General features: G+C 30.6%; 1 long non-coding RNA gene across 6 annotated transcripts; it reads right to left on the bottom strand.

Moving 5' to 3' along the window:
• Positions 1–9,802: 9,802 nt before the first annotated feature.
• LOC112773105 (uncharacterized) lies at positions 9,803–14,036 on the bottom strand. 6 transcript variants are annotated; one of them, XR_003187796.3, is made up of 6 exons: positions 13,580–14,036; positions 13,210–13,285; positions 11,831–11,866; positions 11,494–11,595; positions 10,842–10,916; positions 9,803–10,166 (listed from the first exon to the last, which is right to left on the bottom strand). It is a non-coding gene; the product is annotated as an uncharacterized lncRNA (long non-coding RNA). The 6 variants fall into 6 exon arrangements; XR_003187792.3 differs by having other exon boundaries at positions 11,831–11,871; positions 13,580–14,019; XR_003187794.3 differs by having other exon boundaries at positions 11,831–11,911; positions 13,580–14,005.
• Positions 14,037–25,199: the final 11,163 nt, after the last annotated feature.

Raw genomic sequence — 25,199 nt, 5'->3', positions numbered from 1 at the left:
TAATTGGGGACTTTAGCAAAGCTGAGTCACAATCTGAAAAGGTTCACCCAATTATGTGTCTGTGGCATTTATGTATCCGGTGGTAATACTGGAAAACAAAGTGCTTAGGGCCACGGCCAAGACTCATAAAAAAGCTGTGTTCAAGAATCATCATACTGAACTAGGAGAGTCAATAACACTATTCGAAATCTGAAGTTCCTATAGATGCCAATCATTCTAAACTTCAAATGGATAAGGTGAGATGCCAAAACTATTCAAGAGGCAAAAAGCTATAAGTCCCACTCATATGATTGAAACTATGTTTCATTGATAGTTTGGAATTTATAGTATATTCTCTTCTTTTTATCCTATTTGATTTTCAGTTGCTTGGGGACAAGCAACAATTTAAGTTTGGTGTTGTGATGAGCGGATAATTTATACGCTTTTTGGCATTGTTTTTAGTATGTTTTTAGTAGGATCTGGTTACTTTTAGGGATGTTTTCATTAGTTTTTATGTTAAATTCACATTTCTGGACTTTACTATGAGTTTGTGTGTTTTTCTGTGATTTCAGGTATTTTCTGGCTGAAATTGAGGGACTTGAGCAGAAATCAGATTCAGAGGTTGAAGAAGGACTGCTAATGCTGTTGGATTCTGACCTCCTTGCACTCAAAGTGGATTTTCTGGAGCTACAGAACTCGAAATGGCGCGCTTCGAATTGCGTTGGAAAGTAGACATCCAGGGCTTTCCAGCAATATATAATAGTCCATACTTTGGCCAAGAATTGACGACATAAACTGGCGTTCAACGCCAGCCTTCTGCCCAAATCTGGCGTCCAGCGCCAGAAAAGGATCCAAAACCAGAGTTGAATGCCCAAACTGGCACAGAAACTGGCGTTCAACTCCACAAATGATCTCTGCACGTGCAACACTCAGGCTCAGCCCAAACACACACCAAGTGGGCCCAGGAAGTGGATTTATGCATCAATTACTTACTCATGTAAATCCTAGTGACTAGTTTATTATAAATAGGACCTCTTACTATTGTATTAGGCATCTTTTGATCATCTTAGGATCTTAGGATCATCTTTGAACGCATTGTTCTTAGACCATAGGGGCTGGCCACACGGCCATGCCTGGACCTTTCACTTATGTATTTTCAACGGTAAAGTTTCTACACTCCATAGATTAAGGTGTGGAGCTCTGCTGTTCCTCAAAGATTAATGCAAATTACTACTGTTTTCTATTCAATTCTTCTTATTTTGCTTCTAAGATATCCATTCGCACCCAAGAATGTGATGAAGGTGATGATTATGTGTGACGCTCATCATCCTTCTCCCTTATGAACGCGTGCCTGACAAACACTTCTGTTCTACATGAATTAAGCTAGAATGAATATCTCTTAGATCTCCTAACCCGAATCTTCGTGGTGTAAGCTAGAATGATGGCGGCATTCAAGAGAATCCGGAAGGTCTAAACCTTGTCTGTGGTATTCCGAGTAGGATTCAATGATTGAATGACTGTGACGAGCTCCTAACTCGCGATTGCAGGGCGTTAGTGACAGACGCAAAAGGATAGTAAATCCTATTCCAGCATGATCGAGAACCGACAGTTGAATAGCCGTGCCGTGACAGGGTGCGTGAGCATATTATTCACTGAGAGGATAAGATGAAGCCATTGACAAGGGTGATGCCTCCAGAAGATTAGCCGTGCCGTGACAGGGCATTGGATCATTTTCCCGTGAGATGACTGAAAGTAGCCATTGACAGTGGTGATGTATCACATAAAGCCAGCCATGGAAAGGAGTAAGACTGATTGGATGAAGATAGCAGGAAAGCAGAGGTTCAGAGGAACGAAAAGCATCTCCATTCGCTTATCTGAAATTCCTACCAATGATTTACATAAGTATCTCTATCCCTATTCTATTATTTATTATTCGAAAACACCATTATCACTTTATATCTGCCTGACTGAGATTTACAAGGTGACCATAGCTTGCTTCATACCAACAATCTCCATGGGATTCGACCCTTACTCACGTAAGGTATTACTTGGACGACCCAGTGCACTTGCTGGTTAGTTGTATCGAAGTTGTGACAATTATGAATTAAGATCAGAGCACCAAGCTCTGGAGCCATTACCAGGATTTGTTCGAGCCTGGAGATCACAATTTCGTGCACCATTCTTCTTCCTCGTTTTCCTCTTCTTCTTCTTCTTCTTCATTTACGTCTTTTCTCTCTGTTTTCTCTTTTTTTTTTTCGATTTTTCATGGTAAAATCGTTTTTGAAGAAGAAGAAGCAGCAGAAGATGAGGAGGAGAAAGAGAAAGAGTTCTGAATTTTCTTAAATCCTTTGGGTGTATTCCTATAATCGTTTGGGTGAATTCTTGTAACTGTTTGAGTGTATTTTCTGTAATACTTTGGGTGTATTTCTATAATCATTTGGGTATATTTGAGTGATATCTGACTGATATCTATGGGTGTATCTGACTCATATCTATGGGTGTATCTTACTGATATCTATGGGTGTATTTTTCATTTCAGAAAAAATAGCAAGTATTACAGAAATACACCCAAACGATTACATAAAATACACCCAAGAGATTACAGAAATACACCCAAACGGTTACAGGAATTCACCCAAACGATTATAGAAATACACCCAAAAGATTACAGAAAATACACCCAAAGGATTTAAGAAATACACCCAAAATCTTGCATAATTCAGAACTCTTTCTCTTTCTCCTCCTCATCTTCTGCTACTTCTTCTTCTTCAAAAACGATTTCAGAGCTTGATGTCAAAAAACAATAGAAATCAATAATAACGAAAAAAGAAGAAGAAGAAGAAGAAGAAGGTGCAGCAAGAAGAAGAAAAAAGAAAGAAGAAGAACGTGCAGAAGAAGAAGAAGAAGAAGAAGAAGAAGAAGAAGAAAAAGAAAAGAAAGTGCAATGAAGAAGAAGAAGAAGAAAAGAAGAAGAAGAAGAAGAAGAGGAAGAGGAAGAGGAAGAAGAAGAGGAAGAGGAAGAAGAACGTGCAGCAAGAAGAAGAAGAAGGTGCAATGAAAACGTGCCGTAACAGTATGTGGAGGAACTAACGTCAACGACGAAGAACAAACCAGTGAGAAAGGGGGAGAAAAGAACGATCGAAAAAGAAGGAGAAGAAGAAAGGATGTAGCGCGTGTAAAGAATGTAGCACTTACAGCGAATTTTGGGGATTAGAGTTTAATTGACTTGTAATACTTACAAGCCCTAATTGCTTGTACGCAGAGTTTTTCTCAATTTAAAAATAAGTCATAAACCATTAATTATGTGAAAGACACGTACTCTTATAAAATATAAAATTCAAAATAAAACAATAGTTAAAATAAGTTATTAAGAAAAAGTAAGGTAAAACTTTTTTTAACAATATAAATTTAAAATAAAAATGAATATTTTTTAGAAAAAAAAACTAAGATATATAATGTAATTAGAAAACAGAACTATGTAAATTTTTATTAATATTCTATATAATAATAATAATAATAATAATAATAATAATAATAATATAGATGTTAAATATGCTAACACTAAAAAAATAAATAATTTTTTTAAATAGATATAAAGATGAGTATATAAAAATTAATTTGAAAATTATAAAGATTTAAGTGTGTGATATTAAATTATTGATTAAATAAAACATATTAATAAACTAAATAACTAAAATATAAACTTATCACATAATAAAAAATAATACATATAAAACTATTAAATTACATAATATTTTTTATTTTTTTAAACACATATTTTATATATAAGTATAATTTTTTAAAATTTTAAAAGGCCGAGAGGTCATTACTCGCCTTGTCTATATCCGTTCCCAAACCTTCTTATTATAAGTGAAAATGAATATTCATTTATAATAATAAATATATTCTTGGAGCGTAAATTCTAATAATAAATGAAAAATGTCGATATAAGTATATAACGATTAAACATGAAAAATTTTAAATTAGGATTAATATGGAAAATGAAAGTGATGACATTTTCACGGTAAATCACTAAATATAAATAGTCCAAACTTAATAATCATATAAAATAATATTATTTAAAATTAATCCAGAATTATCAATTCAGTAAGTAGGGTTGGCAATATATATCGTACCCGCGGGTACTTAATGCGGACCAATCTATTTGGGTAGGATTGTCTACCCTACTCGCTGTGAATAGAATAGGGTATGAATTTGCCTGCGGGTAGAAAAGGGTACGGATTTAGAGTATACTCTATCCTACTCTATCTGCACTTCTAATATATATATATATATATATATATATATATATATATATATATATATATATATATATAAGTTATGTATGTAGTGAAAAAGTGAGTATTGAACTCACAATCTTTCTCTTATAAAAATTTGAAATAACCATTAAGATAGTTGATGATCATATTATTTGTAATTTTATGTTGGATTTCTTTAAGATTTTATTGTTTTTAATTTTAATTTGAACTTAATTTTTTATTTTCTATGTTATTAATATGTATAAAATTTGGAATGGTTGAATTTTATATTTACGTAAAAATTTTTATTTTTCTGAGGTAGGATCGGATAGAGTAAGGTTTTAGAATTTTAAGGTGTGGGTAGGGTTAGGGTTGAGAAATTCTCAACCCGTAGGTAGAGTAGGGTAGAGTTTTAAAAAAATTTTCAACCCATAGATAGAATTAGAGTAGAATTCAAACCCTACTCTACCCTATCCATTGCCAGCCTTATCAGTAGAAAAGTTTAACATTGTTTTGTATGTGTGTCGTTGAGTGCCTATAAATACTTAATACGGGGAATGCATACCATTGATGAAAGCAACAAGAAGAAAATTAAATTTCCAAAAAAAAAAAAACGATATGAAAATCGTATTCTATCTCCTCATCCTCTTACTACTTGTTCTTTCCACAGGTTTTGGTGAGCACTAAATTCCAGCATTTTCAATAAATATTCAATGATGTTTTTAATTTTTTCTAATAATAATTTACTTTGGAATAAATGTTTCTTTTAAATTTGATCATTTATTCTAAAGACAAAACATTCATCCACAATTTAAAAATTTTTAATTATTACTAAATAATTTATGATATATTAGCAGTTGGTCATTTATAAAAATCACTTTGATTAGTTATATGAATTGTTGGGGATTAATTAAAAATTTTTGAATTATACAAAAAAATATTTTATTTTTTGAATAAATAATTAACAATTAAAAATGACATTTAATCTTTATTTTATGTCCAAATATTTGTAGGAAATAACCAATTACAAATAACAGAGGCAGTAACCGGATTTTGCCATGGGACAATGAAAGACAGAGGTTATTGTATTCCAGAAGCAAGGATATATGCATGTGAAAACTTTTGTAGGTTTTTTCATGGTAGCAGGGCGACAGGAGAATGTGATTCCTTAACAAAATTCTGCACTTGCACCTGGCTATGTTAATTTTTTATAAACGAAATGCACTTGTGGCTCTACCATTATTTTCTTTCTATCAAGTAATAATAACGGTGGTTCTATTATTGTATTATTTATCAATCACTCCCCGGCCTTTTCCATTTATTCGAATAATATTTTTATTTTTGTTGCCATGTATTTACCAAATAAAAATCTCTGTTTTGTATTTGTATGTATAAGGCCTTTTCATTGATAGAGACTTTTATTTGTTTAGAATTATCGAACAAATTTGTGAGAAAGAAAAAGTAGTCATTTTGCATTGTACTAACTTTTAGTGGAAAATTATTGACTCTAGCAATCTTTCCAGTAATTATATGTTTAAAATATCTTTTTTATTATGGTTTTAGAAATACATTTCTGTGATAGATAATGTTGATAATTCCAAAAAAAAAAATTTTGTTCACACACTAATTTACGTTTGAAAAAAAGATTAAAATTAAAAGACAAAACTTAAAAAAATTAAGACTACATTAATTAAATCTTTGTATTATGTTTAATATAAAGTGTATAAGATTGAATTATGTCTTAAATATTTTATTTAATTTAAAAAAATATAAATATAAAATAAGAATATTTATTAAAATATTTTTAATTATTAAAAAATATTAAAATTTGGTTTTTATTCTAAAACATTTCAATATTTTATATCTTTCTTTTTGAAAGTATTAAAAAAAATAAAATTTTGTATTTTAGTTTTAATATCTGACTATCAAACACAATATTGTATCTAAATCTCTTAGTCTCACTTTTAATCTTTAAAAACAAATAATATTTAAATGCTTTCAAGGTAACCTTCCAATCTTCCATACTGAAGTACGTCTTAAACGAATATACCAGAATATTAGTTTTGGGAAATTGTCTATCGTAAAAAAATTTAAAGCTCATTCTTAAAGAATCAAAAGAGTATATTTCAATTTCATAATTTTTATTAGCTCCATACAAAAGATATAAATTTAAAATATTTAGCCTTTAAATGATTTTAATTATAAAAAGACCGATTAAATATGTTGATTGATAATTTTTGGACAATATTAATTAAAGATCAATTATATTTTTTTATTAATATTTTGAATAAATTAAATAATTTTTTATTTTATGAAAAAATAGTAACTGGAATTTTAAGGTTAATTAATTTTTAAACAACATAACAATATTTTAAAGTTAATTTTAAAAATATCAAAATACTAAAGTTAAATTATTAACATACTCCGCGATAAATAATTTATAGATTAAATTATCCTTCATGATTAACTAAGAAGATATAATTGTATTAAAAATTAAAAATTTTATATATAAAAAAATCTAAAATATTCTTACACTTAAATTTTAAAAGACTAAAATAATTTTTTATGATTAATTTTAAATTATTAAATATCCTTTTTATAATAAAACTTCTTTAATTATATTTGAAATTGTAAACGTTAATTTTTTAATATAATAAAATATCTTTATAATTAATATTCAGCAGAACAAAACAATTTTTAAAAGTTAATTTTAAAAAGAATCTAAAATACCGTGATACGATTAATTCATATTATTTAACTGTTTTATAAATTAAAAATTTGAATATGATTTAAAAAAATAAAAATATTCTTGTAATCCATATTTATAATACTAAAATACTCTTTAATCATTAGTAAAAAATACTAAATTATCTTTTTAGGATTAATTAAAATTGTTTGATTATATTAGAAATTAGAATATTTATCTAATATAAAAATAACTAAAATATTGTTATACTTAATCTTTAAACGAGAAAAAATATTTTTTTAGAATTAATTTTAAGAGATTGAAATATTTTTTTAATTATAATAAAGAATATTTAATTATTTTAAAAATTATAAATTGTAAGTTTTAAACAAACTAAAATATCTCTATATAGTTAAATTGTAAACTCAACTTTTTTTATTGAATTATTAAAAAAAATATTAGATCATAATAAAAAATTTCTTTTGGACACGCAAAAATCTACGTATGAAATTTAATCTGTTCTCCATGTTACTAAATTTGGATTCTTAGTGATAAAAACCGGGTTTATAACTTTATTGATAAAAAGATTAAAAATTCATATTTACAAAAAAAAACCCCCACCACATTGTTACCAATTTCATCATCTACTTTACTTCTTTAAGAATTCAAATATTCTTTTTCCATCTAAGAAAGTTTCTAATTTTGGTTTACAAACTGAAAACAACTCTAATAGAATGTTTGTAGAGAATGATTTTCGATATTGTAAAAATTGAATTAATTTAAAGTTAAAATTTATATTGAATTGGATTATAGATAGATGAAATGAGAATAATCTCACCTTAAAAAGACAATATTACTTTAATAAAAAATTAATAAAATTTTATTATTTGTATAATATTTTTATAAAATAATTAAAATAAATTTAATTATCATATTCATCTTTATAATTTTATCAAATTTATAATTAAATTTTTATATACTTTTTTTAATTGAGTCCCTACATTATTTTTAGTTTTGTAATTAGATTTTTTTATATTAAAACATTAAAATTAATAAATATTTCTTTCAAAAAACATGTGATGAAAAAGCTCTAATTAGATTCTTAATTTAGATGCTTTCAATTTTCGAAAAAATATTTAGTTAATTTTAACATTTTTTTTATACTAAGAATGATCTATTACAAAAATAAAAGCAGTACAGAGACACAATTAAAAAGAAAAAAATTATAGAAGCTTAATTAAAAATTTAATAAAATTATAGAAACTAATAAAATAATTAAATTTTAAAAATAATATAAAATTTAATAAATTAAAACCAAATATTTAAGTGAAAAATGCCATATTAATTTTAAATCACTATTTATAATATATCATCCCACACATGATGATGTGATATTTTATAGGACTAAAATAAAATTGAAATGAAAATTATTATTGGAGTTGTTCAATGAATAATATATAGACAATGCAATTGAAAATAATAGAACAAAAAATAAATAATTAAGTTCCTAATCACATTAAAACGATAATTAAAATGTTAACACCTATTATATTAAATATTTTTGTTAAACTTATTATCAAATTATTTAAAATTTTTTAATTATTATTTTAATGTAAATATTTTTATGTATATGTAAATAATCTCATACTTATTGCCAAAACTAAATTAATCAAACATTTTTATTTTGTTTTCTATTTGGATATTTCATCCCAACTAAAAGACGATCTTACGCAAAAATGTTACGTAGTTCACATTCGGAACATGCATGATAACATAATTCATCCATTCAAATCATCTGATCTCAAGCAGTCATTGGCGGAATTTTTTTTTTATAATTACAGGATATTAAAATAAGAATAAAGAGACATAAAATTATGTTGGGTAAATAAAATATAAATAAAAATATTATGTTTATAGATACTAAATTAATATATTTTATATTTATTTTAATAAAAATAATACAAAAATATCAATAAAGATAAATTTATTTTTTATTTAATTATTTTTGTTAATTTTTATAATTATATTTTTTGTTATTATATTTTGTTTCTTAAATATTTCGAATAAAAAATAAACACTACAAGAATATGGCCGATTAGCTACCACGAAAATAGTCGTAAAATAATCGCTAATCTGACGCAAAATATAATTTGTGACAAATTAGCTACCGCCTAGCAACTAATGCTTTCCTCGCTAATTACAAGTCGCAGATCAGTGAGGCAAATACAACAGTCGTTATTTCATCGGAAAGATTTTTACCTACCGAATAGATAGTCGGAAATCCATCACTAAAGTAAAAGCTAATTCCATAGAAGAAATAGACTAAACGGTAGTCGCTAATTAGCGACAAACTCTAGTGCAGCAGACTTGTCGCTAAACGCAAGCTAACTTCGTAGACAAAATAAAAAGCTTAGTTGACGCTAATTAGCGAGGATTTTTTCGAATCTAACTCATCGCAAGTTGTCCGCTAATATGATCGTAAATTTGTCGCATTTTGTAGCAAATCTATAGCTAATTTTTGAAAATCCTTAATCAAATTTGTAGGAATTTTGTCGCTAAACCAAACCTATTCTAAATGAGAAAGTAGAGTTATGAAGTAGTCGCTAACTTGCTAGGAAATAATATGTAATCAATTAGTTGCAATACTATCGCAAAATGTCATCGCAATTTCCTTTTAAACTAGTAACAAATCGATAAATATCTCATAAATGTTTCAGTTGCAATAGAATTTTTAATTTATCACCATTATCAACAACGAGTATGTCGCTAATTTTTCTGTAATCATTATTCTAAATAATTTCTTTAAATAATAAAAATTATCTGTAAACAAAATATAGATGTAAAGACAGTTGTAACTTATTCAGCCAAGAACCAAATCTGTAGTAAACCTTGTATAGCTTTGTCTCTTATTTCCAGTTAATACTTAATACATCAAATTCTTGTTCATGAAGAAACGTCACATTAAAGTTTTACCCTCAAGAAAGAAATGTGAGGAGGAAAAAATCAACTGAAAGGCCAAAGTACAACTACTGCAGGTAATTTTAGTGAAGGTATGCTCCATTTGCAAGGTAAGGAATGGAGCTACTGGAATTACTTGAACTATAGCCATTTCCCACTGCTTTCAAATGGTCAACATTCATGTCAGAACTTCTCTTGATCTTCTTTTCTTGAATCTATTCAACTCTCACATTAGGGGATAAATGTCAGAACTTTTCTTGATCTTCTTTCTTGAATCTGTTCAACTTTCACATGAGGGGAGAAAATAGAAAAGAATAATTTTATGTCAAAAGATATTCACTCTAATAACCGAATATCAAAAACAAAAAATGAAAACTCATGGTCAAAAAAAGGCTCATGGTGGAAAAAAGAAACCACATAGACATAAATACCAGATAACAAAATCTGTAGAATATTTGAGCTGAGACTCCAATTCCAAGTTATAGGAATCTATTCCAAAACAAGGAGCTGGAGCAATAATGATTTATTCAAAGATATCCAAAGCCTAATGTCTAACAAGAGTGCCATTCAACTCTTTGTCAGTTTAGATAATTAACACAAAATTTGTCGCATATTATAGAAAATTTAGTGAATGCATAGAACTAACAGGACCTAGAAAATCCCAACCATCTAAAAGATGTCAATTAAATATTAAATATATAAATAAATTGAAATACTCTTCAGAACTAAAATAATCATATTGTTATAAAATTTCACAAGACAAAAATACATAACTAGAAAATAAAAAGATAATAGCCAAATTGCAATCACAAAGAGCAGAGCGATTTGTCCTAATTGGCTTTTGAAACTAATAGTTTAAAACTACATTATGCACATAACTCTGACTAAGCCAATTAGATTTCAGCCACAATACAGTTTTACAAAATTTAATCAGAGTGTAGCACATAACATTAACATACCTTAACTACAAGTTCTCCAATAGACCAGCATGCATTATTTGCTATTGAAATAGCATCTTTAACCTTAGAAATTTTCTGTATAGATAACATAGTAAATTAGTAAAATAATTGAAAAAATACAATCACTCAGCTGAACCTAAACTAATACCAAAAATACACATACCAGCTGTCTGGCTTAACTTTCAGAATGAAAAATAAATCATTATAAAATGCAGCGAAAACCATATCATTAAGTTGATTGTAATAGAACCTTGTATACAAAAAAGAAAAGGTGTAATAATGGTGCCTATTATCAACATAAATAGCACCAACTAAGATGAATTAAATGTGGCCACAACATTCAAAGCAACAGAAACTTAAACCAATGATTGTAATTATGAAGCTGCTTGGATCATGCTAGTAGGAAAGGGAAGTACTAAACATTGACAGTTTAATTATTTTGATTTATTACAACCAAATCATGAAAATATTCAGAGATGCATGTGAGAACTGGAAATCAAAGCATACCATAGAAGTTATAAAATTGACAAAAAACAGAAGACCTATACTGAGACATCGAAATGTGAAATAAATGCTTTCAAAGTACATAACATCATAGACAAGATAAGACATTTCCTAACAGATAAAACAAAAGAAAAAGTGGGGTGCATACATGTGCTATAGACCGTCATTTGCAACCTTCAGCCACTATGGATGGTGTTGGGCACCCGAGAGGGGATCTACATGACTGTCAGCCTTTTCAAGAGGAACAAGACTATTTAAAGAGAAGCAAGAAGAAAGTGCGTAAAGATGGAAACCCAGCTGCTTATACCAACAAATAAATACTAGATGGTTAATGGTACCCCATTAGAGGGAGGTCTAGAGAATATAAGAACTATTGCTCATATGGTCAAAGAGGGTCTTATCCGAAATAAAATGGAAGGAGAGGGTTTAAAAAAAAAGATCTGAGGGTGAGTTTGATGATGAAGAAGAAGAAGTAGAGGACAAACCTGAGAAATGCAAGGAATGGAAAGAGATGGCAGCAACTACACTTCAAAAGGAATAAGAGTGGAGATCAGAGATGAGGGTCTCTACAACATTATCATTAATGAGAAAATGAAAAGGAAGCTCTAAAAATTATGGCATCATATACAACTTAAGGAACACTAACACAGGACAGAAATATGGTCACCTAAATAAATTCAATTAAGGAAGATAGCTTAAGAGTGACTTGGAGGACAGGATTAAAAGCTCCATTTCATATTTATTTTCCAAAAGCCACTTCATGCATATAAGGTTTAAAACATTTTAAAAGCACTATTATGCATTCTAATAATTCAAAAATCAGTCTTTAACAGCATTACTGTACATTTTGTACATTTCAAACAGTTAACTCATGATAGGTTAGAATTATATATTCATTCTAACAGCTTACATTAATTAACTCCATCTTGGAACTTAAGCAATTAAGCAAGTAAAACATGAGTAGCACACTAGTTTCAAAGCACATGATATTCTTTTTCGCTCAAAGCACATCATTTTAGGACACAGTTTGAGCAATTTTTGATTGTTTTTATTTGGCACACAAGGTGGCACACATACACCCATTCTTGTTACCCTTATTACAACTTCTAGACCCTGCATAATGTAAACTAGAAGTTTACCTCTCAAAAGGTAGACTAAAACATGACAAGAATGACAAATAAAACATTTAACTGCCACAAAATAGACTAAAAATATACTGACCCAAGTTTGTTTATTTTATGTTCAAAAAATAAACTAATAGAGTACAGACATGTATTAGTTATTAAAACCATATAGACAAAATTTAGGAAGGTTAAATTTTAATCACTACACCCTGCCCTCATTAGTGAACAACAATTATGAACAGAACCCTTAGAACCAGGATAAAAGGCATAAATCTAAAGGTATGATGGGTCAAAGAATATCAAAAAACAATGGTCCATAAATGATCGTTAAAGAGACTATGAACCCCGATAGGGCATATAAATTTAATCACATTACTGTATTGTTACCATGCAAGTGTAGCAATGCAGCTCTAATCTAGTTATACCAATTCCCTTTCAATCAACTTTATACCAACCGGTGGTTGTTGATTAGAGATATATGGTTCTGAGTGGCCACTGTTCCCTCAACCATTTATGAACAACAAGAATAGTACTCTCTAAAACAAGCTAGACTAACAGCTAAAGGCTACCATCATCATTTGAGAAACCAAAACAGTGAATGGCATCATCTAAAGCAATTACTGTTCAAACTCAAGGTTCAAGTTTCTAACAAAATTTAGTGGAAAAAACCTAAAAAGGTAAATGATGCATACAAGTCCATAGATAAATGAAGGCAAAATAAGAGAACAAAAAGCACATACAATTTTTTATTTCATAGGAACATCCCCAATACTGCTCGCTTCCCTACCAAAATCCCGATCTTTGGAGAAATCCCTACTTCAGAAATTCCAATAATCAAGAGTCAGAACAATAATCAAAATTCTGATTAGAACAATAAACACCTAATCAGAACAAAATCAGAACAACAATAAACACCTAATTAGAAGTTCCAATATCAAGAGTCAGAACAATAATCAAAATTTTGATTAGAACAATAAACACCTAATCAGAACAATAATCAAATACTGAATTAGGAAGAACAACAAACACCTAATCAGAACAATAATCAAAACCCCTAATCAAAGTTCCAATAATCAAAATCCCTAATCAAAAGTTCCAATAATTATTTACCTGAGTTTGAGCAGAGGTCAGAAAAGAGAAGAAGAGGACGACCGGGGCAGCACCATCATGACCGAGAGGGGAGAAGCAGTCGTCGTCATTGAGGGTCAGAGAAGTGTCATCACACTTCGCAATCCTCGTCGCTGAGGGTCGTCGTCACTGAGAGGCGAGAAGCAGTGCAGCACGTCGTGACTCTGAGGTTGATGAGTGGTGACGGAAGCCATGGAGGTGGCTGGTGAGAGACAGAGAGAGGGCTGAGAGGGCAAGGGTGACGGCCGTTGGTGAAAGACCGAGATAGAGCTGAGAGGGGAAGGGTGGCGACGCCGTTCGTGAGCTATGAGGGGAAGGGTGCGACGCCGTCAAGTGCGTGCTATGTGGGGTGTGCGTAGCTACGTGCCCTAGAAGAAGAAGAATCTTTGTAATGGATCCATTGCGGAGAAAATGGAATTTTCAATTTTTTATTTGAAGTATTGGCGCTGAGACACAAATTTTTATTTGAAATAATAAAAAGTGTGCTTATACATGCGTTTTTAATTTTTGAAATTAAATGTTTTTTAATTAATATACTTTATTTTATTTTTTTTGTTATATTTTTTTTCTTTTGTTTTTAATTTTTATTTTAATTTTTTAAAGAAAATTAACTTTTAAAAAATTCTTTATAAAATAGGTAAAATTTTTTAATAAATACAAAAATATTTATATAAATATCAATAATCTTATATTAAAATAAATAAATTAAAATAATTTGTATTCTTGAAAATCTATTCCTATACATACGTATTAATTACTTCTTGTATCAATGTAGTTTAGTTATTGAAAATTGAGTTAATATTCAATTTGACTCCTGAAATTTGCATATTAATTTGTTAATATTTGAGCTCCTCACCTAAGTTTTATGTGACTGAGATCTACTATACTTCTTATAAATTTGATGGACTCTCAATATTCTCACGAAGACGACAATAACAAGTACAATTTGAAAATTTTGGAACTCTGGAGCAGCAATCAAGCTTCTAAAAGCTCTAATAGGTCTCGATCATATAGAACCTGAGCGAAAAATCAAAATTGCAGCAAGTTAATGTATCAAATTAACACATCGTTAACGAAAATCAACTCAAGGGTTAATGCGAGTTACAATTACAAATTAATTCAAGAGCTAGCTTAGATTAATATTTATTGAATGAATTCCAAAATAATTCTATTTAATTAATAATAAAATTTGTACGATCATATACAAATAAATCCTCATATATAACAATTTAATTATCTTATTTATTATATATTTTTCTAGTATATTTTATGAATGAAAATTATCAACATTATGCTCCTATTTCCTAAAATATTAAATTTTTAAATTTTTCTTTAAATGATACTAATTTTAAACTTCAATTCAAATTAACAAGAAACTTCTCATTAAAAATAACTATAAATTTTTGATCTAATTGGAAAAAAAAACCATTTTTAAGGAAAAGCTTTTTATTTGTGTTATTTGTGAAATTGTTGAGAATTGACATCTTATTAGAATATTATAAGTTATTAGTTATTAAAAATTAGCTAGCTAATTATTAGTCACGATTTTGGGACTTTAATTAATAATTATTCTCTCATTTAAGATAGACTTAGATTAATGACAAAATTGTGACAAATTACATTAGCGTGCTTGGCAAATTTGTTTCAAACTTTTCATGAATTTCACATGGATTTATATAGAGGTTAGCGATTAGTAACACCATGAAATAAGGATAGAATAAGGATTAATGTTTTCCTTCACAAATTAGTAGCAACATGAAATAAGTAAGGAAAGTCTATCAGTTATTAAGCAGTCACTGATTCCTCGCTAAATAAGCTTTTGATTAGTGACTCAATTGCGACCACTTACTTCTAACATTTTCTCGGTTAGTTTTGGATTTGTTATAACTCTGCGACGGATTTCCAACGAGATTAGCGAGTAATTTGCTCTAAAATAGGTAGGATATAGCTTTTACTTTGCGATGAAATTGCAGTTGCCAAATCGCTTGCTAAACTAAAGTTGCAACAATTTAGCGACAAATATATTTCGCTCGCTAATCAGCGACTTGAAATCAGGGAATGAAGTATGTCAGTTGTTAAACGGTCGCAAATTTCTCGCTACTTAGGTCCTAGGTGCTCAATATCCGTATTTCCACTTTAGCGACTAATTAGCAAAGAACACTTCCCTAGCTGAATGATTTATACATTGCGACGAGTTAGCGACAACTATTTTCTGTTGCTATCCTAATTTTGAATTTGACAATATTATGCGACAAATTAGCAGAAACTAGTTACTCGCTAAAAATAAAAACTTTGGTAACAAATTAGCTAGGAAATTGTTCATCGCAAAATGTATTTCAAGTCTTTGTGACGGATTAGCTAGTAACATTGTTCCTCACTAATTAGACTTTTTGCACAAAGTTTATTTAGCGACGAACTAGTGTGTGAATTATTTCTCGCTAATTGTATATCAAACAATTGCAACAGAATAGTGACAATAATATCCCTTGCTACTTTACTTTAATTCGATTGAACCCTAAGTGACTGATTTGCTAGAACATTGTCACTTGCTAATTAATTTATGACAAATTAGCGAGAGAATTTTCCTCGCACTTTTTTTAGCTACAAAAGTCAATTTGCGAGAAACAAACTTACTCGTAAATCTCTCGCTAATTAGTCGCTTTTCTCAAGTTTGGATATTTTGTGACCGCTCATAAATTTTGTCGTTAGTGCATCACTAATTTCTCGCAAGTTAGTGATGGATTAGTGACAAAAAATGTTTCTCGCAAAAATTTGTCGCTAATTTGTCAAATTCTTGTAGTGAAAATAAATTAAATTTTTATAATTTATTTTAATTTATCATCAAATAAAATACAAAAATATTAATTTTTGTGTCTCTATTCTTAATATCATATTTTTAGTATCTTATCTTGTATATCTTGTTTTTAAAACTAAATGCAGTCTAAATAAATCCGTCTTGTGTAAGAGACACAATTATATATTTTGTTTTTAAAACTAAATGCAGCCTAAATAAATCCGTCTTGTGTAGGAGACACAATATTATTTGTTGAATATATACAAATTGTTTTAAAAATATTTAAATTAGAAATTTTATTTTTTAACAAATTTAAGAAAACACCTACATTAATCTATAAAAAAAAAAATTAAATCGACACTTTAATTATTTATAAATTTTTATTTTTTATAAATCTTTAAGAATTATTCTCATTAAATATGTTATTTTTTTATTATTTTGAATAGGAACTAATAATTTATTCCAAAATTTAGTTAATATAATTCTAAAAAACATATTGAAGTTATCAATTATTTTTCTTTACAAAAGCAGATGCAAAATATAAATTTTAATGTATTTATTGCGCATTTAATTTTTTAATGTATTTATTGCGCATTTAAATTTACTAGTGCGACTCGCCGCTAAAGATATTTAATACCAACATTATAACTTAAGAGTAGCGCTAGACTACAAATTATTAATGAAAAAAACGTTAGAAATAAGTCGAAAGCATTTAATTAGACGGTGAAATATACTGATTATATATTATTTCTTTCTTTTTTAGTTGCCCACAGTATTCTCCAATTCAACAAACTAAAAATTAATTTATCGTGGATGTGAAGTTTATTTCAGAGTTTACTGTTGATCATTTAAATTAATTTAGACACATCAATTATATATGATATGGATGCAATAATTTTGGATTTAGCAGTTGGGGTAACGTATATACGTGACTAGTAGTTAATTAGTGGCTGAATTTAGATGATAAGATAGAGAACATTTTTGTAAATTTATTGTTATGGTCAAATAAACCTTAATTAATGACAAAATAAAGAATATTGAATAAAATGTATTTAATGCTCTCATTATTAGGTTGTATTTCTTATTGACCGAAATTAATTGTATTTCGAATAATAATAATAATGAGTTAATATTTAAATTAACTCTTAAAATTATATTTTCGTCTCAATGTGGTTTTCAAAGTTTTAATTTAATTTATTTAATTTAATCTTCTAATTTAATGTTTGTAGATCATGTTAGTTTTTGAGCTTTTATTTGTCACAAAATCATTAATGGTGTACTAAAATAAGCAGACAATTGTCATATTGAATTTTTTAACCGCTATTTCACGTGACAATCGAAATCTTTTACCTTATTTTGCTCTCTATAACGCATTTAAAATTCTAATCCTAATTTCAGTTAACAGTTTTAAAAGTTTCTTAAAGAGAAAATTGAGGTAAAAAATTTCAATTGTCACTTCATGTAGTTGTTAGGAAGTCTAATAGGATAATCGTCAGTTCCTCACACTGCTAACAGTTTTGTGATACAAGAAAATATATATATATATACTAACGTGAGTTACAAATACTAAATTACAAAAAGATTAAATTGAGCAAATCAAAATTTTTAGGTCCAAATTAAAACGCAAGTGTAATTTTAAAGACCAGTCTAAATATTATCTTAATAATAATTTAAGATTATTTGAATTCAGCAAGAAAGTTAATAGTATTTTTTCAATCGTTTGGACCGAGCACATAAATACTTATAAGAACTTCTGTTGGCATATGATATCACCATTATTGAAAGCTTGAAGCTATTTCTCAAAAGAAGGACAACATGAAAATCTCCTTTTATATTTGCATCCTTTTGCTTGCTATTTTCATTGGTTTTGGTATGCACCACATCCAAAAAACCAATTATATTGAAGACATTTTTATTTCTAATTTTGTGTGCAATAAAATTTTTTTTTGTGAGTTTATTAGTTTCTTGACTAATGGAATATATTGTAGGAAGCCGAATGCATATTATAACAGAGGCAAAAGATTGTATATGCGCAGCATTTGATGTTAGCTGTGCATTTTGTTGGAGAGAATGCATGATGCTTTATGGAATCTTTGCAAGATCATCATTTTGCGATAAAACAAGTCAATGCTTTTGTCGTGTAAAATGTTAGTAATAATATGTAATAGCTACATTGTTCACCTTTTGAATTGGTAAAAATAATAATGGTGAATTAAATAAAGGGGGAGTGATAAATTATATTACATTTCTATGTTCTTCTTGAAGTTAAGACTTGAGATTAATCTCCCTTTATTATCTTCCTTTTACACTCGATTTTGATTTCTTATTAAAGCCACAAAATAAATGAAGTAACTATTTTAATTATGAGATAGTATAAGTAAACAATGTAAATATTGAACAATTTGAACAACAATTTTAAAAAAGAAAGTTAAATTAATTATTAAACTGCTAGAACCCGACATATTCGGTAGCTAACCCGAAGACAATTTAAAAAAGGAAGGTTAAATTAATTATTAAACTACCAGAACCCGACACATCTGGTAGTTAACCCAAACGTTGTCTCTAGATTGCGCATTCCCAGAAGGAACACAAACGAAAGAGAGTGCCTTTCCACCTTCTCCTAGAGGAATCACGAAGGAGAGTGCCTTTTACAACGAATGAGTGTGTCTTTTCATCTTACAACCAGAGAAAGATGTGGAGAAAATAATACGAAGGAGAATGCCTTTGCACCTTTTCCACATTCATACAACGACAAGAGAGGGAATCCTTCACCCTCAACTTGCCAAATCCGTGAGCGGGACAAAACTACCGTCCTCACAACATCAATCATACTCACATATATTATGCAACTCAAGACAAAATAAGTTATTAAATTTCATCAAATTGCCTTAAGTCAAGATTTATTAAATTAAATTCTACGCAAAGTCTCTGAACTTTAGGGGAGCGACAACCAATCTCGTTTCCATTCAATCACATACCCGAAACATCATTCTTTTCTTAATAAATTGAGACTCAAAGAATAATTTTTCCTTAATAAATCATTCTCAGAACATAAAGCTTTTCTGAATAAATTATACCCAGGATATAAATCATTTCTTAATAAATCAAACCCAAGGCATAATCCTTTTTCTTAATAGTTCGAATTCAAAACATAAATCTTTTCTCAATAGAACTCAAAACATACTCTTTCCGTATTAAATTGAAATCAAATAATATAATTCTTAAATCAAATTTTCATTTTAAATAATTCTTTAAACAAAGTCTGGGAATTTTTATAAAATTTCGACAGCATCTCCTCTAAAATTCGGATTTTGCCACCCTTCAAGAGCCTCAACCAAACTGTATCTCAACCTCTTTTCAACCATTTCCAATAACTCAAACTAATTCTAATACCATAAATCATTTTCAAATCTTAATTCATTACCAACAATTCAAACTAATTCCAATGTCAAAATCATTTTCAATTCTCAGAATTATTTCCAATAAATCAACAAAACCCATTCCCAATATCTCAAATCATTTCAAATGCCGATACATTTTTAATATCAAATTAACCCCAAACTAAGAAAATCATTTTATATAGTACTAAATCAAACCAACTTTCTAACTCATTAATCAGAAACAGTCACAATCCAATCATCATCATAACGACCTTAACCCAAGTACAAAACCCAACTAAACATCTTCAATCAATCAATAAACTATTCAAACTAGCATTCACATTCATTCAAGGCAACTCAGTTCAATTCATAAGACTTACGAAATCATAAAAATATATTTTTCATATTAATATCGACTTATAACAATTTTTGATAGTAAATTGAGTTTAAGAAATCGTCCGTATCTTAATTCCTCGAAACCCACAAAGCCAAACGCGTCTAAAAATCCTTTTCTATTGGCCCAAAATAAACGGCATCGAATCCAACCATTTTTCGTAACAGTGATACCCATAGAAGCACCATACAACAACAGTAACTCAACCCTGAGACATTTTATATCGTGAAAACCTTAGTAATATATAATAGAACAGTGACTATAAAGGTTTTGGAGTAAGACAACCTACTGTATTTAGAGAAGAACCCAAAGAACGGAGTGGCTATAGCTCCGGTGATGACATTCGGCAGGTGGAATGGCGACAAGAAACTCCAATGGTGACGTAGCGGCTTTGAGACAGCAACCGGCCCTTTCTTTTCGCATGCAACAGCACCAACATCCACCACCGTCACCTTCTCTCTCTCTGATCAGACCCAACGGTGACGGCGGTGGCAACCCAGCCGTAGTAGTGACGAAACGGCGGCAGAAAGATCCAGCTCCAATCCGCGACGCCGTTTTCCCTCGTCCGTGTGTGACCGCTTTGGTCTCTCTTCTCCGTCACGTTCTGTTCCTCGGCGATAGACCTCCTTTGACGGCAACATTGAAGACCTTAACCACGGCGCATTCAATTTGGTGATGGTAACCCTCCATCAATCGGCGACGGCGACGCAGGCAGGGTGCAACAACGTAGGCCATGCGAGCTATCTCTCTCTCTCTCTCTCTCTCTCTCTCTCTCTCTGCGTCTCTCACTGTCACTTAGGTAATATAGCTAATACATATATAAGGAGTGAGTGCAGTAGTAGTAGGCACATACTAGTGTAGTATAGATAGTTAGTTACAAGTTTAGTGTATATAATCAATAGTTAGTCCAAAGTCATCATATCAGAAGAGTGAGAATTAGAATTGTTAGTTCCCTCAACTTCACCCTCTCTTCCTCTGGTTTGTGGGATTTTCACAATTAGAGCCTCAATTCAAGTTTACTTTTCTCTTTCAATGTCTTCCAGCTATGGATTTAACATGGTGCGGTGAGCAATTGCCGCTTGCAATCACTTCAGTCTCTCTTTCTGATCCGTCTCTTCTCCTTAACACTCCATAATTTCTTCTTTGAAATTCTATTCCCTTTCTCCCTTTCTCCCTTTCTTCGATTTCTTTCTCCCTTCTTGATTTCTCCTCTTTTCTTGAACTCATACCACATAAATTGATGAGATTTGCCTAGATTCACACACTACACATCTTGAAGCGAAACATTTCCAAATCAACGAGATCAACAAAAGAAGGTCTGAATCTGCATCAATTTCTCAGATTCGTTGATTTGCAACGATCATTACTCACAATTTCAAGCCATGGATCCTACAACGGTTAACACACAACAAGCACCGAGTGGCATCGATCTTAATGCGCTAACTTATCTGGTAGCTCAGATAAACACCTTTCAAGAAAATTCTTTTCGTCCTCTAGCGAATCCTTTCATGGATCTCTCATCCCTGTTCTTTCTTCATCCTGGTGATAGTCCAGGTAACTCTCTCATATCTGAAATATTAACTCACAAGAATTATAATTCCTTGTCAAGATTGATGTTGCGATCCCTAATTTCAAATAACAAGATTGCATTTGTTGATGGTTCTCTTCCAAAACCAATTAAAACTTATCCAACCTATGAAGCATGGGAAAGATGTAATACGATGTAGTTTTTTTGATCAACTTGTCTCTCAGCCAAGAAATTCAAAATAGTGCGATTTAGAATGTTGTAGCTAACAATTTATGGGAAGATTTAAAGAAGAGATTTTACCAAGGAGATGTGTTCCAGATTGCAGAACTTGAAGAGGATATTTTCTCGATCAAGCAAGGTGACCTAGCCATAACACCTTATTTTACACAATTGAAAAGTATATGGGAAGAATTGGAGGATTATAGACCTCTTCCCACGCGCATTTGTAACTCGAATTGCAATTGCTCCTCCATTGTCAGAACCTATAGAGATGATATATTTGTTGTTAGATTTTTGTACGGATTGAATGAACAATACATCACAATCAGGTCCAGCATAATGCTGATGAAATTCCTCCCACCAATAGATACATTTTTTCCGATGTTGATACAATAAGAGAGACAAGCTTCCAATTCATATTTCATGAATTCCAACTTACAAATCAATGCGATCAGCAATCAGAATAGTCATACCTCCTTTAGGGGCAGAGGTAATAGAAGAGATGGTAGAGGTGACAGAGGCAGAGGTTATGGAGGAAGAAACACTCTCAGGCAATGCTCATTTTATGGCAGAGATGGCCATTTAGTGGACAATTGCTACAGAAAGCATGGCTTCCCTCCACACCTCAAAACTAAGACAACATATATCATCAACAACATCACTGCTGAGGTAACTGATGAGAAAGGCAGTGACACTATTGATATCTACAAGGAAGGAAGTAGTATTGATGCGTGAGCATCTTTCCTATCTTTTCCTAGTGAATTTGCATTCAAATTATTGAGTTTAATCAAGATTTAAATATCTTTTAGCCACTATGGATGCTACTTTGAGTCATGTGCAATTCTGTTTATTTCAAGCAGCATTCGGATGGATTTGATGGAGTTTTTGTAGAAAAAGAGAAGAAAACGGATGATGCTGTCAAGGTGGCGCCTAACTTGGAGTTTCTCGAGTTAGGCGCCAGGTACAACCACCACGCTCAATTGGATTCGGCCAGGTCCAAGTTAGGAGCCACACTATCCCAAGTTAGGCACCAGGTCAAGCAATGCACGCCCAATCCTTGCTGCCTCCTCCAAGTTAGGCGTAACCTCCATGAAGTTAGGCACCAGCTATAGGAATCAAAGTGGTCCCCCTTCATCCATCGAGACCTGCACGAGATATTAATTGATTTTGATTTAACTTTTATTTTATTTATAAATAGAAAAATATATTATTTAGTTTTAGAAAATATATTTTACATTAATTAGAATTAGATATAAAAGGGAAAAGAATAAGCCCTTTGGACTCCTCTCTTCTCTCGGACCACATTCCGCAATTTACAGTTTTTTAGAATCCTTGTTTTCTCTCCGAACCATGAGCAACTAAACCTCCATTGTTAAGGTTAGGAACTCTATTTATTCTATGGATTAATACTATAACTTTTCTATTTTAGTTCATGTATTGATTTCAATTTCAAGAATTGTTTTCGTTCTTTATCTTATGAATTTGGGTGGAACGGAAGTATGACCTTTGTTCTATTTGAGTTCTTGTAAAACTTGGAAAAGCTCTTTACTTGAACAACAGCTTGAAAACAATTTCTCCTAAATCTCTAATTATCTAGACTTAACGGGATAGATGACATATAATTCTCTTATATTTAGGTAATTAGGATTTCTGTGGCATATAAACTAGAATTGAACTTAATAACCCTCTAATTGGAATCAAGTGACCAAGGAATTGGCGGTTGATGAAGGTTAGAGGAAACTAAAAAGGTTTAAGGAATTAGGGTTTAGTCACATATAGTTTGTCATGAATCGAATCTTGCATGATTAAAATAGTTGGTAAGAAAAGTTAATCCGAAAAATAAATATCTCTGAAACCTTAATTGTTTTCTTCCATATATTTCACACCAATTTACTGCTTGTTTTCTGTCATTCTGAATTACTGTTAATGCTTTTGAACTCTCAAAACACCATTTTCTATGTGTCTAACTAGGTAAATCATGCAATCATTGTTGCTTAGTCCATCAATCCTCGTGGGATCGAACCTCATTTACTTGAGGTACTACTTGGTACGACCCGGTGCACTTGCCGGTTAGTTTGTGTGATATAATTTTCGCACCAAGATTTTGGCGCCGGTGTCGGGGAATGACTGTGATTGACAACTACAGTTGTTTGATTGCCTAGATTAGGCATTTTAGCTTTAATTTTATTTAATTTTGCTCTATAATTTTTTAAAATTTCTGTTATTAATTTTTCTTAATTTCTGAAATTAAGTTTGGTGTTACCTAGTTAATTTTATTTTAATTTTCTTGTTCATTTGTTATATATTTCGAAATTTCTAGCTCTATTTTTATTATAATTTTCGAAAATCCCTTGCTTTAATTGTTTAGTGTTTTATTTTATTTCTTTACACAGGTTACCTCACTGGAAAATCCCTATACTCTGACGTAGAGAATCCCACTTTTCTTGTTTTCTGTCTGTTTATGAGCAGGAAAAGAGACAAGGAACCTCTTACAAATTTTGGTCCTGAACCTGAAAGGACTTTGAGGTGGTGCTTGCAACAAGCTAGACTTTACAAGGCTAGTGAAAATCTAAGTGAGACCTTTGAAAAGGAAGCTGTTGATGCCAATGTGGAAAATCTGAATGAAAATGAACAACCTAGAAGAGTGCTTGGCTCATACACTGCCCCCAATGCAGATCTCCATGAGAAAAGTATTGTGGTGCCTCCTATAGCTGCAAACAATTTTGAACTGAAGCATCAACTAGTCTCTCTTGTGCAGCAAAATTGTCAGTATCACGGACTCCTGCAGGAAGATCCAAATCAATTTATTTCTATTTTTCTGCAAATTTGTGATATTGTGAAAACAAATGGAGTGAATCCTGAGGTTTACAAACTCATGCTCTTCCCATTTGCTGTGAGGGATAAAGTAAAGCTGTAGCTAGATTCTCAACCCAAGGAGAGCTTGGACACTTAGGATAAGGTAGTCACTGGATTTTTGTCTAAATTCTTCCTACCATAGAATCTGTGGACACCTCAGGATCTGTGGACCCCACAGGATCATCTCAGGATCTGTGGACCCCATAGGATCTCCACCTACCTCCACTCACTTCTTCTCACCCCTCTTTCTCACATCCATCCACTCTTCCCCATAAACCTACCTCATAAACTTCACCTACCTTCAAAATTCAAAATCAATTTCCCACCCAAACCCACCCTACATGGCCGAAACTTAACCCCCCTCCCTCCCCTATATAAAGCCTTCCATTCTTCCTCATTTTCACACAACACAACCCTCTCTTCTTTTCTTG

Source organism: Arachis hypogaea, chromosome 18 (assembly GCF_003086295.3).
Source record: "Arachis hypogaea cultivar Tifrunner chromosome 18, arahy.Tifrunner.gnm2.J5K5, whole genome shotgun sequence".
Classification (NCBI taxonomy): Eukaryota; Viridiplantae; Streptophyta; class Magnoliopsida; order Fabales; family Fabaceae; genus Arachis; species Arachis hypogaea.
This window is presented reverse-complemented; position numbering and strand designations above follow the sequence as displayed.